A 16,332-nucleotide genomic window follows, 5' to 3' on the forward strand; every position below is an offset into this window, starting at 1 on the left:
AACTAAAAAATAATACAAAAATTATACATTCAATCAATCATAGTTAAGGAACACTAAAATAGACATAGTTATGTAAATCTTAATAAACAATGTATATGTACAAATTAAACTAAAACACAAACATTATATAATAGAAGAATAAAATAAGAATAGTTGAAACACATTTAAACAACAAATCATTTAAGATGGCAGGCACAAGTGGTATCTTGCTAATACGAATGATGACACATCTGATGCATTATAAACCAGATTTCTAAATGTTTTTTGAACATATTGAAAGAGGTTATTTCTCTGATGCTGCCAGGGTTCCACTTCTGTGCAGCTGTAACTGAAAAGGTACCCTGACCAAAGCCACTTTTTGGGAGTGGGACAATACAGTCTCCTCGGGCTGCCCCTCGTGTTGCTCTGTGTGTGGTGTTTCTTATCTTTAGAGAGAGGTGGAGATGGCAGACCATGAATGATTTTATACATCAGACAAATGTGTGTGGGTGGGACCGAGAGCCGTGCAAACCCGTTGTTGCGAGTGTTTACAAATGTCGAGTCCCATGAAGTAGCTCTAGATCGGGGTGCCCAAACTTTTTCTTATGAAGGGCCGAAGACTAAACCTGATTGATGGCTGTGATCAAACTGTATTACATTAAAGTTGCCATGGCTAACCTGCTAATTTATTTAATAATATTTAAAAATAAATAAAAAACATTACTTTAATCATATTAACTAATTCATGTTTTTAACATTTTGTAATGAATATGTTAGAATAAAAGGTCACACTTGATTTTGATGGTCCGTTTGTTGAATTTAAGTTACATTGCATCAACATGCCAACTAATTCTCATTAGATTATACAGTGCATCCGGAAAGTATTCATCGTGCTTCACTTTTTCCACATTTTTTTATTTAACTGCCTTATTCCATAATGGACTAAATTCATTTATTTACTCAAAATTCTACACACAATACCCCATAATAACAATGTGTAAAATGTGTTCAAATTTTTTTAAATTGTTGCAAATTTATAAAAAAAAAAAAAAAACTGAAAAATCACATGTACATAAGTATTTACAGCCTTTGCTCAATACTTTGTTGATGCACCTTTGGCAGCAATTACAGCATCAAGTCTTTTTGAATGTGATGCCACAAGCTTGGCACACCTGTCTTTGGGAATTTTGCCCATTCCTCTTTGCAGTACCTCTCAAGCTCTATCAGGTTGGATGGGAAGCGACTGTGTACAGCCATTTTCAGATCTCTCCGCATATGTTCAATAGGATTTCGGTTTGGGCTCTGGCTGGGCCACTCAAGGACATTCACCGTGTTGTTGTGAAGCCACTCCATTGATATTTTGGTGGTGTGCTTTGGGTCATTGTCCTGCTGGAGGATAAACCATAGCCCCAGTCTGAAGTCAAGAGCACTCTGAAGCAGGTTTTCATTCAGGATGTCTCTGTACATTGCTGTATTCATCTTTCCCTCTATCCTGACTAGTCTTCCAGTTCCTGCTGCTTAAAAACAGCTGCTGATTGGTGGATCGCTGCACAGATGGTTGTCTTTCTGTAAGGTTCTCCTCTCTCTACACAAGAACGCTAGAGCTCAGACACAGTGACCATCGGGTTATTGATCACCTCCCTGACTAAGGCCCTTTTCCCCCGATCACTCAGCTTAGATGGCTGGACAGCTCTAGGAAGAGTCCTGGTGGTTCTAAACATCTTCCACTTATGGATGAACTTTCAGAGCAGCAGAAATGTAACTTTCCTCAGCCTTGTGCCTCAAGACAATCCTGTTCTGTAATCTCACTGTATCAAATTTATCTGTATCAGTTGAGTTGAAATATAAATTATGAGTAGTTAAAATTAATGGACTACATAACAACTAAAATTATGCTGTATTAAAAATACTAAATTGTTACATTTACCGCAGTAATATTCTGTCCAACATAAAATAACGTGCAAGTAATGTGATATTTCAAGTAAGACCTCCCTTTGACATCTCTGTGCGTCCAGTCACATGTCTTAATTAATACTCATGAAAATTGCCTGTCTTTTAGCTATTCAGTTAAACCCAATAGGCAAGTGCCACTTTATGTAATTAATAATATGTATGAGCAATTTTAAGTCATGGTAGGATTTGTAGATTCACTCTGGCACAACCTGATTGAACTCTGAAATGCCAATAGGCACATTAATATGCTGAGCCGCTTTAAATTCAGCAGGAATGTGAACCCAGATTCTAATCCAAATATATTATGTTTAAACAAATCCCCAAAAAAGTAAGTCAATACAAACTATGGTTTAACAGGTAATTATTTAGTGAGTTGCAATATGTGCTTGGCTTTGATATCTGAACAGGAATGTGAATATGTTTTTAGGCCTGTGTTTGTGTGTGTTTCAGGTCCAGCTACCAGGGATGAAATGGGTGGACAATCACAAAGGGGTCTTTAATGTTGAGGTGAAGGCAGCCTCATCGGTTCACACACAGGTAATGACTTTTTTGACATTTACCTCAAAAAAAAAAAAGTCATGGCTGACATTTTTAGGCGTTGTGCTCTAGGAATGCCAATAGTTAATAAATGATTAATTTATCAGTTTTTGATAGTGCTTTAAATCCACACAGTTTATTGACTGTTGGTTAAGCTGTGACATTATTAATGTACATGTTTTTTTGTTTGAGGTTCATGTGTCCTATGCACAAAACATACAACATGTTTGTGGGGAAAAATAATTGGCCACACCATGAAATTATTAAAAAGTTTCCGCTACTAAGCTTTAAGGAATTACTATATGACTTTGCGGTGTTGTGACATGTCCATTATGTGCAACATTAGATTACATTCATTCATTTTCTTTTTGCCTTAGTCCCTTTATTAATCTGGGGTCGCCACAGCGGAATGAACCGGCAACTTATCCAGCATATGTTTTAAACACCGGATGCCCTTCCAGCTGCAACCCATCACTGGGAAACACTCTCATTCACACACATACATTACAGACAATTGAGCCTCGCCAATTCACCTATACCACATGTCTTTGGACTGGGGGGGAAACCGGAGCACCCGGAGGAAACCCACACGAACATGGGTAGAACACGCAAACTCCACACAAAAATGCCAACTGACCCAGCCAAGGCTCGAACCAGCGACCTTCTTGCTGTAAGGCTAGAGCGCTGCCCACTGCGCCATCATGCTGCATTAGATTACATGATAATCTTAAATAGATTAGCCTATCAATCAATGCATTAAGCTTATACATGTAACCCACAAATACTGAAATTGTATCCATGTGGGGTGAAGACTAGTGAAGTGGGATAATATCTGAATTGCATAAGCCTTTAACATGTCCAAGGGTCTAAATTTTGCATAGAAACCTTCTTAAAAGTGAACATACACAAGAATAATTATTTAAAGATCTCGTGAAGTGCATTTGAAAATTTTTTTGATGTTTGACATAATCTCAACCAAAACACGATGAGAGGGTGGGACGTAGTGTAGCTCCTCCCCTTTTAAAAAACAGCCAATATTGTTTTGTTTTATTACCACTCTGCCAGTGAGAGTGGTTGAGCATAAGTGCATCAAATGAAAAGCAAATGAGAGGTGTTTAGAAGGGGATGGGACATTTCAGATACTAGAAAGTATTTGATTGGTTATGATGTGATGACAAATCTGAAGTATGTGGTGACGTAAATAAAACTGTTGATCCATTTGGACAGAAGTGACAAACTATAAGCTTTACATGTTTATCAGTTTTGTCTTCTAAATGTGAATTTTGTCACTGTTTTGGGGCACACTAGCTTACAGATATCTTAAAACAAGAATAATACTGATACTAACATCTAAAAAAACTTTCATGGGATCTTTAATAATGATTATGGCTCATATGATTTAAAGTGGTTCAGTTAAGCCAATATTTAAGTTAATATGTTTCCTTATTGTGCACTTTCACCCATCAAGTTAGTTTTTTTATTTATTATTTGGTATATACACATTTCAGCTTTAGTTTTGTGAATACGTCATGTTTATAAAATAGACTTCTTGACAGTCTTGAGTAAATATCTTGGGTGTGGCCAATGAAGGAATGGAGAATGACCAAATTGCACTAAACTCCACCTATAAAAGCTCGAATCAGAAAATGAAAATTGTTGCGCACCTCCTGAATGTAACTCTTGCATTGCATTGAGGATAGCAGATTTTTTTTAATCGAATTCAATCGAATTTAATCGAATCCAATAAATTACTAATATGTTCGACATTGAAGAAAACCTCTCCTGACCTTTTTTATGGAACACGCATGGAATTGATTAGATATTCCAGTCTTTTCACATTCAACAGGTTTTCCTTAATATGCATATTATCCACATTTGGCAAGAAAATAAAATGTACAGTATCAAAAACTATTTGCTCACATGGACACACACTTGACACAAGTTGTCTGCATGTCCATCATTTAGGAATGCATCAAATTGTCAGCTGCTGGTTTTTGGGTAAAAGAGAAAAATGAGCTGAAAAAAGGCTATGCTGTGGCTCAAGGCCATAGTCACCAAAGCGCAACACCAGCGTAGCAAGCCACTGACTAGCTTGTAGGCATAGGTCAGTTTGAGATTCTGACAATATGATAACCTTGGATAAAAATATCACGGTTTGACCGTTATATTTTTAAAATATATTCTTTTAAAATGTCTGTGTAAAAAACAAAAGCTTTTTCCCCTTATGAACACAATATTTTTTTTTATTTTGAGAAACATTTTAAATATTTTGGAGCAGTAAACATGTTAGGCTGAATAATTCAAATTATGGATGCTCAAAATATCCGATTAACCGTTAACTGAAATGGTGCGTTTGTAACCGATTAATGGTATCAGTTAAAAGATTAAAAAATATTATTTTATATATTTTTAAGGTTTGGCTGCATAAGGGGCTGATCACAGTGAACACACTTTTTGCATTGAGAAGGGCAATTTTTAAATGGTTTACTAACGGCCACGAGTGTTTTGCGTGCTGTTTATGCGCCCTGCGCGCCTCATGTTATGCTGTTGCGTGCTGTGTGCTCGCAGTTAAAATAAAACTCAACCCTGAGCGGAAAAGCGCGTTACGTCAGTTGCGTCTTTTTTATTCTTCAATCAATGAAAGCAGAGGTGCCTGCAGTGTTTGTGTTGTCAGGACGACGGATAACTTTTAATGATCGCAGTGTCAAGTTATCCAGAGCTGTATTACTTTACAAATCATGAATATCACAATGTTATTATATATTACAATTATAAATACATGGACAGCAATATGCGCGCACAATAGACCAGCTGATTCAGTCTTTTCCTATAGTGACATAAAAAAAAGCACCGCGCTTCTTTTTTTCTTGTCAACATAAAAGGCAGTGCAGTGCACCTCGCATTTTTGGAACGGAAAAGCGTGATCGGCCCCTGATGTGCAACAAATAGTTGTTAACCTGCAGGATGGTAACACGTGCAACCACACGTGCCTACAGATGTATTTTGTCGAAGAAGCAAAATGAAAGAAGAATATTTCTGGTCACAGTTTGACACAGACGAGTTGACGCAGCGCAGATGCTATTGCCTCATGCTGCCTGGAGCCGCGTCATAAACTTAATAAATAACCTATTGATGATTTAATGTACAACCAACAAACCAACCTTTTTTTCCATTTGGAAAATTTGTTATTTATAGTTCTTATATAATATCAATTTTTAAAATAATCTATGAATCAAACAAATCCAATGATTTTCTTGAATTTTTCATAATGAAGCTTTCAATTTATAGCTTATAAAACATGTATGTAAGTTAATGCAATATCATATGTAAACAAAAAAAATGGTTATATGCTGTAGTAGCCTATACTTTACAAAAAGTCAACATACGAGCCAAACGCACTGGTAGCGCGCACACATAAACCGCTAGTGAGACAGGGGAAATAAGTCATTATGACATAATCTTTAAACTAATGACTTCTATTAAAATGTTAACAGGGTTTTGTGACATAATAATAACAACGAATCATTAATTAAATGTATATTTTCAGTGGAGCGATCAATTTTAAAAGCCTGATATTTTTAGTTGATGGAAGAAAAAAAAAACATTATTGGAAAAACAACCCATGGCGGTTCTTAAAAAGGATTCAGTCAGTGTTTTCGTTTTGATCTAAATTTGTCATTTAAGTAAAAAATATCTAGAGCAGGCCTGTTATTTTATTATTTTTATTTAGTTTATTCTTTTTTTCTATTCTGTTGGAAACACTGCAGGTGCGTAAAGATGTTCTGTATGCTGTTCTACTTTTTTAATATATAAGTATAATAAGTATTTAAAAATATTTAATGTGTCACAAAATAGACACGTCAATTTTTTTCTTAAACAATATTGAAATATTTCTCTGTTAATGGTTAATATTCGGTTAACGAGCTGTGGTTGTCGGTTGGTAAAATAAACTGAAATGAGCATGTCTAATTCAAATAAATTATTGACTTCTGCTGTCTTCATTAGTTTCTAAAACACAGATTTCTTTACAATTTAAAATGGCATCTTTGTATATCTTTTCTGCTGGAGATAGTGTTGTCCTAAAAGCTAAAAAAAAATAATTCTTACACATACCATAGGAACGGTATAGCAGAAAATTCCTAACCGCGGTATACCTTCAAAACGGTTATCATCCCACGCCTACTAGCTTGTATGATCCAATATTGTTCTCTGTCTATATTCCACTCACATACACATATACTTATCTATGCATGAACTGCTCACCAGAAAGCTAATTCTACAACCTGACAGGACATTTCTATCTTTTATACTTGTTCCTGCTGCTTGCAATAGTGCTGCTGTGCTGTCATGGGAACACTGGTAAAAGGACACCTCTTGACTCTTTCTCTGTCGGCAACATTTGACCATAAAATGTTCATAAAATGTGGTAATTTTATTAGCTTGTGTTTCTTTCTCCATATACTCTAACTTAAGTAAAATGTAAAGTAGTCTTACATTTTATATAATTTAATTTAATAGAAAATAATTATACAGTGTTTTTGCTTTAGGCCAAGTGCATCCAAAATTAAATTTTTATTTATTTTTTTCAGTTTATCCATACCAGGGGTGCCCTAACTTGTTCATGGAGGGCTGGTGTCCTGCAGATTTTAGTTTCAACCCCAATTAAACACACCTGAACCAGCTAATTAAGCTCTTTCAAGGTATATTAAAACTTCCAGGCAAGTGTGTTGAAGGAAGTTGGAGCTAAACCGTGCAGGACACCGACGCTCCAGGACTGAGTTTTGGATGTTTCCCGGTGATGGGTTGCAGCTGGAAGGGCATCCGCTGCGTAAAACATATGCTGCATAAGTTGGCGGTTGATTCCGTTGCGGTGACCCCAGATTAATAAAGGGACTAACCCGAAAAGAAAATGAATGAATGAATGGATATTAGGGACCTGTGAAAATTGCCTTTACATGTATGCTCAGTTACATACTTTTTTTTTTTTTTCTCGCCTGTTGTGTGTAGGATCCGCACCTGGACAAGTTCTTCACGCTGGTGTATGTTCTGGAGGAGTACTCTTTCCCCTTCAGACTGAAGGATGTGATCATCACAGAGTCCAATGTGGAGGCGGAGCTGAAGGCTAGCATGGCGGCTCTGAAGGGAGCACTGCTGGACACCTGTGTTCGCTTTCTGCATCAGCTGATGAGCAAACTCATATTACTGATCGTGCACCCACCTGTCATAGCAGGACAGATCGGTTAGTGAGACTGGAGCTGGGCCACATTCACAGAAATCTTGTTCCAAAAAATTCTTAAGAATAAGTGCCATACTGACCAAAAAAACAACTAATTAAAATTTTTAAGTTGTAACCCTGAAAAATTTATTTAAAATGGCTGATTCGTTTAAAGGGTGGTCCAGAGTGTATTTTTAAGGCTTGGTCGTGTTTATAAGATGCTAAGCAATATGTGCTCATGCTTCACTTGTAAAAAATCATGTTATTGTTCCATATATCTTACTTAAGTTGTATACAGCTACTCAGCTAACATGAAAACGACTATATTTCCTAGTTCATCCAAAGCCCGCCCTCAAGAGGCTCTGATTGGTCAGCTAACATAATGTGCTGTGATTCGTGAATTGGCTCCATGTCACTAGGAAGCATTTCTACTATAACATTACAGCGCATCTGACCACACCCCTCTGCTGTGCTGGGTGTATGCTCGTAACCTGAAGGGTTTATGACATCATTAACCCGGATGTTTATTTTGTAGTCCCCAAACTTTGTTCACTGTAGGCTTTGCTAAGCTAACTCTGTAAAAGCCAATGTCTCCCTTTGCATTGAACTTTGAACTTTTTACATTCAGAGATGTTGTTTATGTTCACACAGCTACATTACACATACACTAAAGTTTAAAATATGATATCGTAGTGGACCACCCCTTTAAAAAAAAAAGGAAAGTTAATGTCTTCTATTAATTTATCATTGAATCAAAGATTTGATTCATTCCAAAACAGATTAATTCATAGTGGTGTTGCACTGAGATGCACAAATGTTCTGTTTGGAAATATTTTCATTGGCGGAACAGGAAAAAAACACTATTATATCTAAAAAAAAAAACCTCACTCACTATTAGATTTTTGGTTTGTTGAAACTGTTGTATAACATCAGTATCACATTTTGTAATACATCCGTGTGCTTATATTTAGTTAATTGTTTATATACATTAACTTTTAAAATTCTAAAATGTTAATAACAACAATAATAATAATAATAATAATAATAATAATCAAGGCTTGACATTAACACCCACCAACCCGCCAAATGCAGGTAGAATTTAGCTGTGGTGGGTTAGACTAGGGGTACTCAACCTTTTTCACTGCAGGGCCTTCTTTCTCTAAACAATTTTTGAAGGCCCACCTGTCTGACATTTTCTCTAAAATGCTTGTATGAAATGCTAATTTAAACCTTTATTTATTAACAAATATTATATTATATTATATTATATTATATTATATTATATTATATTATATTATATTATTTTATTTTATTTTATTTTATTTTATTATAACAAATATATATTATACATTTGATGTGCCTTCTATTATTTTCTAATATCAGCATTTTAAAAAAATATATATATAATTTAATTAATTAACTAAAACTATATTATATATAATTTTATTTTTATTTTTATACATACACAGATTCAAAGAGAACCACAGGTTAACAGGTATATTTCAAAAGACCAGCTTCTGCTTTAAACTGGACTGACTAAATATCTAATATTAAATATCTACTATTCAAAAATCCCGACAATTGTAAAATACAGCAAAACACTCCAAATCTGTTAAAACGCGTCGATCTGATGGTGGTTGAGCTTGCAGCTGGATATTATTGGGAGATCACTGACAGGATCAGTGCACGTTCCTGCAAGAGCGCGTCTGAAGCTCATATTCAGGTTTATTTTACATTCTATGGCAGAAACACCATTGAGCCTCACTAGATCCTCCTGTATGGGTGCGCGTCTGTTATAAAACACTTACAGGGCATTAATTTGAACAACTATGTGGATATATTAAATAGTTCACACAAAAATACACAAAGAGAGACTTTCAATTCACGCATAGTTCATGCATAGTATACTAGTTGCTGACGTGATCATGAGGCTGTTTTTGCGCCTAGTTCAATCAGTAAGTAATCAATCAGAGAACAGGAGAAAGTGTATTACTTCAATCATTTTAATTTAGCATATTATAATGCAATCCAAAAATTATAGTATAAGATTGAGAGTTAATTTTAAACTCACGGCCCACCTGCAGTATCACAGGCCTACTAGTGGGCTGCGGCCCACCGGTTGAGAAACCCTAGGTTAGACATACACTCCCACTAGTCACTTTGGCTGGTTGAAAAAACTTTTTTTAATTGTAGTTTTCTTAAAAGCAAGCTTCGACAGTAACCAATAATGACACCATATTCGTGTAAATGTGATCTTAAAATCGAGAAGCTGCATGACTGACAAAACGAATTGTTTGCACAAGCAAAAGAAAGCAGGTGAATACCGAATGAGAGAATGATCACTCACGCGCACAGGTGATGTGATGCACGTGACTGTTAAACAGCGTGAGCTCTCCCGTTTACTTGCGCAAAGCAACCGTGCCTAGAGGAAACGGAACTGGTGCAATCAGTTCTTTTTAAAAATAAACTGGACAAAAAGCGGTGATCGTGCACCCACATTGCTTTCGCTTTAATCATTCTTTAAACAGATTATCAACAGGCCTAACTTTAACTGTGTGTGTTTTCACCTGTTTTCTTTTGCTTGCAGTTATTTTAGTTAATATGGTTTAATTATCATCCTTTACAATTAAGTCTTCATTTATGTGTAGTTAACTGGTGATCTGCAACAGATTACTGTGCATATTTTAGACAATAGTTCTTTTTTTTAAATGTCTTTTTTTTTAAGGAAAGTTTTGTTAAGTCAAAAAAACACATGTATACAGCTAAGTTTTGTTTGTTTTGACACATTATTTAAAATTTGTGGCTACTAAATAAATAATAATTTATTTATTTTTGGTGTGGTCAGAGATAAATTTGGTAAATCCTTAATTTTGAGCCCTGAAAGGTCCTGTGAAATAAAAAGTTATTGCAATACGGCACAACCAATTTGCTCATGCACATTGAGCACGCTTATACACAACACACACAAAAAGTGAAATGAATGAGGAGGCATGTGGACACAACACAAAATCTCAATCAAGTAATTTTAGCACGTCAGTCAAATTTATGCAAATAAAATATATATTTCCCAACCACAATATTGTGGCTAGTGAAAATGGCGAGTGGCTAGTAATGTTGGAAATCTACTAGCCACAGTGAAAAGTTATAGTCAAGCCCTGATAATAATAACTAATTTTAATTATTAATTATAAAAAAAAATAACTGTTAAAAGCTATTAGATACTAGTTAATTAATTAAAGTTATTAGTAACTAATAAAGTTATGGTAACTAATAACCTTAACTTTTCTGATTTTGATTGTAATGCAATAATGTGCATCTCTTGTAAAGCTGCTTTGAAGCAATAATTATTGTGAAAAGGGCTATACAAATACACTAGAATTGAACTGAATTTAATATTATTTGGGAAAACAGCATTCTGGCTTGTTTAATGTTAATCAACTTTATAATTTATGGAAAATATAAAAAAAATCATAACCCAGTGAATGTTTTTGGACACTGAAGATGTGTTTTTGTTTGGTTGCAAAAGAAGCGACTTATTGATAATGTCAGTTCATATATTGTTGAAAGAACAGTTATATATTGTATATATATTCATATGTTATTGAAAGACATCTATATCACACCAATAGTTTCAAGATATTTGCAAAAAGTACATTGTGAAAATCAATCTTAAAAGCTATGCTTGTCATAGACACCAATTTTCATTGTGATGTCAGGTGTTTTTAAATATGTGCATTGTTTGCATGCTGTTTCTGTTTGTGTGCACTGCTACAGTAAACATTATGATGAAATGCTTTTATACTAGTGAATTAAGAAAAACATAATTATAGATAGAAGTCATGTTGGATATTAATCTCATAAAAAAGAACATCCTAAAGATTTTTTTGTTGATGTTATTATTATTATTTTGAGATTATAAATAAGGACATTTTCTTTTTACACACATATCTTTTCTGGTGTTTCTTTGTCTAATTAATTTCCCCTCTTTCCTCCGAATGCAGTAAATCTTGGCCGTGCTGCGTTTGAAGCCATGGCCCTGCTGGTAAACCAGATCCATAAGAACTTGGAAGGAAACCAGGACCATCATGGCCGCAACAATCTGCTGTCCTCCTACATCCACTACGGCTTCCATCTGCCCACAACAGAGCCTGTGTCTCCCCCTGCTGGTGAGATAGAAATACAGCCCAAAAATCACAGAAAGCTGAGAGACATTATACAAAACCTGTTTCTAGGAAGGAACTAAAATTATCTGTGTTTTGGAAATACGATGACAACAAGATTTTTTTTAATATCTTGAAATTGTGCCTTAGAGATACAGTTTTGTTGTTAGAACACTACGCTGATTCATTACTCTGTTTTTTTATTTGTGTTATGAGTAACTGGTCCATATGCATTTAAGCACTCATTTGACCTTAATAGCAAGATGATCATTTAAGTTTATACACCGATTTTGTCCCTCTTCCTCTTTCAGTGGGAGGTGCATCATATGATCTGCCCATACACTATGCCACGCTTTCTAGGGCCACATCAAGACCCAGTGCCCTGCTGCTGTCCCGCTCCAAGAGCATTAGTAACTCTAACCCTGACCTGGCCTCTACCCCCGCCACCCCTGATGAGGAGGTGCAGAGGATCATCGGCAGCAAGGTGAGCGGTTGCTTCTCTGCCTTTTGATTGGTTGTTCAAGTTACAGCAGCTACAACAGCTTGTCCACGGGGTCCTAAAAAGTATTAAAAGTTGTTAAATCAATTTAGAGAAATTTAAGACCCTTAAAGTATTTAAAAATCTTAAATTCTATTTTAAAAGGTGTTCAATTTTGTATAATTTTTTATTACATTTTTATGCTGAATTTAATCTGCGAATATTGGGATGCTGTGTAGTTTATGGAATCAGTTAAATCCTGCAAGATTTGACTTCACTGCTTTCCTTACAGCAGTAACCAAGCCAACACTGTTATTCTTGCTCTAGTATAGTCACTACCAAGCGGCAACCTCCTGCTCTACCTCGTGAAGCTAATACGGAAGTAACTGAAACTGCAATTCATCCAAATTCTGCTAGTCTTGGCTCCATAACAGGGTTGTTGCTAGATTGAATATGGTTGCGGCCGGTAGTTATTGAAAATTATTTATATTCTTTATTAATTTTCTCATTTATTGTATTTTATTAATGCCTACCCCCAATCCTAAACCCAACAGTCACAGAACTGTAAAAGCAGGAGTTGCACCGAGTTTTATTTATGCTATCTGTTAAATAGCATAAACAATAAATTGTATTTTTTAACACCTACCGCCACCCCAACCCTAAACTCAATCGTCACAGTACTTTAAAAATATTAATTATTGTTGTACAGTGTCATTAAAAATGCTGCTATATTAATGTGCATATCGCACTTCCAGCCGGCCGCGTATCCGTATCTAGTCACCCCATAACATTTCTGCTGACCCCAATGTTAAAATGGCCAACTTTACAACAGAAAAAAGATGTTTACAGCCTGGTACAAAGAACGATTTTGGTTCATATAGCTAATATTACCCTTCATGACAACTGTGAGGGGGTGAATTTTTTTATAACTCATCCGTTTCGTTTTTATTAAGTGCTTAATTAAGGGTGTGGCCACTTGAAAGACAGCTAGGTCTCGCTGGTCGCTGTCACTTCACCTCAGCTGATTCTGACTGATTAGCATATACATCGTATTTTTGTGTTGTTTTATGTGGCTTTACACAGTCAACTGCCTATTGGAATTATTTCTTACAATTATTAGATAATATGGCATGCTGTGTGCACTTAATTGTGCTCACAAACCATTCACGTGGCCTCCATTTCCTAGGTGAGTGAAATTATATTATTATTACTTATTTACCATATCTATAAATGGATTTATTTTATTTAAGATAATTGATCATTTCTAATTTTCTTTAGACCTGTAGTGCACTCCAGAATCTGACATATTGAACATTTGAAGCGTTGCCATACAGTTTTATGCCTGGATTTCATAAATAATCTTGCATTTACTAACACAGACTATATTTGAAGTGTTTGGAAGTAGTTTGCGTTTTCCTCCTGTAGAAAAATGTCATTAGAACCATTCTTAGTGGCTCATTCTTAACATTCTTAGTGTTTTTAAAAAACTAAACACTTTATTGATATAGTGTACAACCAATGCCTTACATTTTATGAACCACCAAAGACCACAGTTTCAGCTAAAACTTTTCTGTAATATTATACCAATGATAAAAGGCAACTACACCTTGGATTACCTGAGTGTGGGTTAGTTAACAGCATTTGCTTTGTCAGTTATGCCTTAAGGAGAAAATGCACTGAAAAGTGCAAAATAAAATCATAAACATATAGTAAGTATGTGAGTGTATGTGTAATTGATTGCAATTTCTTTTAAAGGGGACCTATTATGCAAAAATTACTTTTATAAGGGTTCAGACACAGATGTGTGGCAACAGTGTGTGAATATAGCCAGCCTTTAATGTTAAAAATGAATTAATTCTGTTTTTTATAATCAAACAGTCTGCTGAAACACTTTGATTGACGTTCTCCCTTTGTATGTGTCATCGGAGGGGAAAAGTCCTTCCTATTAGTGATGAGTTCTCCCTTATTAGCATAAACAGCTCTGAGTAAGAAGCAGCCGTCCACCATTAGTGTTTCACACCATGATCAACTTTTGACATTTTAAGTTTTTCATAGAGATATCGTTAGTCCTGTTTTGAATCTGCCACTATGCTGATGTGTAGGTGTTTGTAGCTTCGCTCTTTTTGAAAAGACCACAATCTCATTCGAATTGAAAGTGACACTCAGTAAAACATCAAAGCTTAAAAGGGGCAGTTTCAAATAGTTATAAAACATTATTTGTGGGGTATTTTGAGCTGAAACTTCTCATACACACTCTAATGACATTAAGGGTTTTAGGAATCTTGCAAAACATTATTAATAGGTCCCCTTTAGGGTACAGTTGTCATTATTAATAAGTCGTTAACTATAACTTTTAGCCAGTGTAAACTCTTAATTCACTGCCTATTTATAGGTAGTAGTTGGGTTGGGATAGGATTAGGGATGTATGCAGTATTTGTTCTTGAGAAGTACAAATAAACACCCAATATCCCAGTGATAGGCAGGTAAAAAGTTAACACTAGTTAATAGTGACTGTTTGTGCTTAAAGGTCCCATAAAGTGCTTTGAAATGTGCATTTTTTTATTCAATGTTTGACAATCTCAACAGAAAAATGAGGAAAGGGTGGGACATAAAGTAGCCCCTCCCCTTTAAAAAACAGCCAGTAGTGTTTTGTTTTATCACAGCTCTGCCAACGAGTGTGGTTGAGATCAAGCACATTAAATGAAAAGCAAATGAGAAGCATCTTGAAGGGGAAGGGGCATGTCAGATACTAGAGAGCATTTGATTGGTAAACATTTGAGAAACTGAAGTATGAGGTGACGTGAAAAAAAATCATTGATCGATTTAGTTGAACTACAAGCTTTGGATGTTTATATCAGTTTTATCTCTTCTAAATGTGACTGTTGTCACTGTTTTGGAGCACACTAGCTAATATCCTTTAAACTAACAGACTGAAACTAGCATCTAAACATTTTTATTTTAATTTCTTTAAGCTAAAGTGTTATTAAATGCTAAAAATGTCCTTTTTGACTTGATTCAGGAAGCAACTGGATTAACTGATTAAATAGTAATATGCAGTTCTGCTTTTGATGTTGTTTGTTGGAGTGATGGGTAAGCCTGTGCGGTGTTTCCTGCACTAGCTGTTGATCGCTCTGCTTATGTCTGTACTGTGTTTTTACTGTGTGCTACTGCCTCCTCCCCGCTTCTTCCCACCCTCTTCTCAAATAATTCTTGTTACTGCGCTTTGTCTCCTCCCTGCGACGCCTGTGTGTGGCTGTTGTGCCCTCCCCCGTGTTGCCCTATGCTGTGTGTTATGTGTCGTCGGTGGATGAGCAGGGAATAGACCGCTCTCATTCCTGGGTAAACTCTGCTTACGCTCCAGGGGGCTCGAGGGCCGTGCTCCGCCGGAACCCCAACTCCAGCTGTGAGCTCAAGCAGGTGCCGATTAAACCCTATAACCTAATGTCCCGCTCTACTGCCTCAAACCATACACTCTACTGTACCATTCTGCATCACCCCATCAGCATAACATTATTCATTAAAATATCTTTTATTTGATGTGTGTTTTTTATTTGATGTTATTATTAATACCATTTATTTTCTAAAAATGTACAAACCATCATAACCTGATACTGTCAAAACCTAAACCCTAACATTTCTTTTTATTACTCTCTCATACATTTAAAGGGATAACTCACTAAAAAAAAGAAAATTCTGTCATCATTTATTTTATCCCATCATTTACTCTATCCTTTACCCTAACCCTTTACTTGTTCCAAACCTTTGTGATTGTCTTTTTTGTTGAACACAACCACCATTGACTTCCATGGTATTTGGTATTCCTACTATGGAAGTCAATGGTTGCAGGTGTTCAGCTTTCTTCAAAATATCTTCTTTTATGTTTACTGGAAGAAAGAAACTCATAAAGGTTTTATTATCACTTGAGGATCAATAAATAGTTAGTAAATTTAATTTTTGGGGTGAACTATTCCTTTAACCACAACATAACATGTCACAGTCTCAAACCCTTA

The 16,332-nt window shown here is 35.5% G+C and overlaps 1 pseudogene; it reads left to right on the forward strand.

Annotated features, from left to right (window-relative positions):
- The window catches only part of LOC130221515 (dedicator of cytokinesis protein 7-like), a 128,455-nt pseudogene that overhangs the window by 62,634 nt on the left and 49,489 nt on the right, over positions 1 to 16,332 (forward strand).

Source organism: Danio aesculapii, chromosome 3 (assembly GCF_903798145.1).
Source record: "Danio aesculapii chromosome 3, fDanAes4.1, whole genome shotgun sequence".
Lineage (NCBI taxonomy): Eukaryota > Metazoa > Chordata > Actinopteri > Cypriniformes > Danionidae > Danio > Danio aesculapii.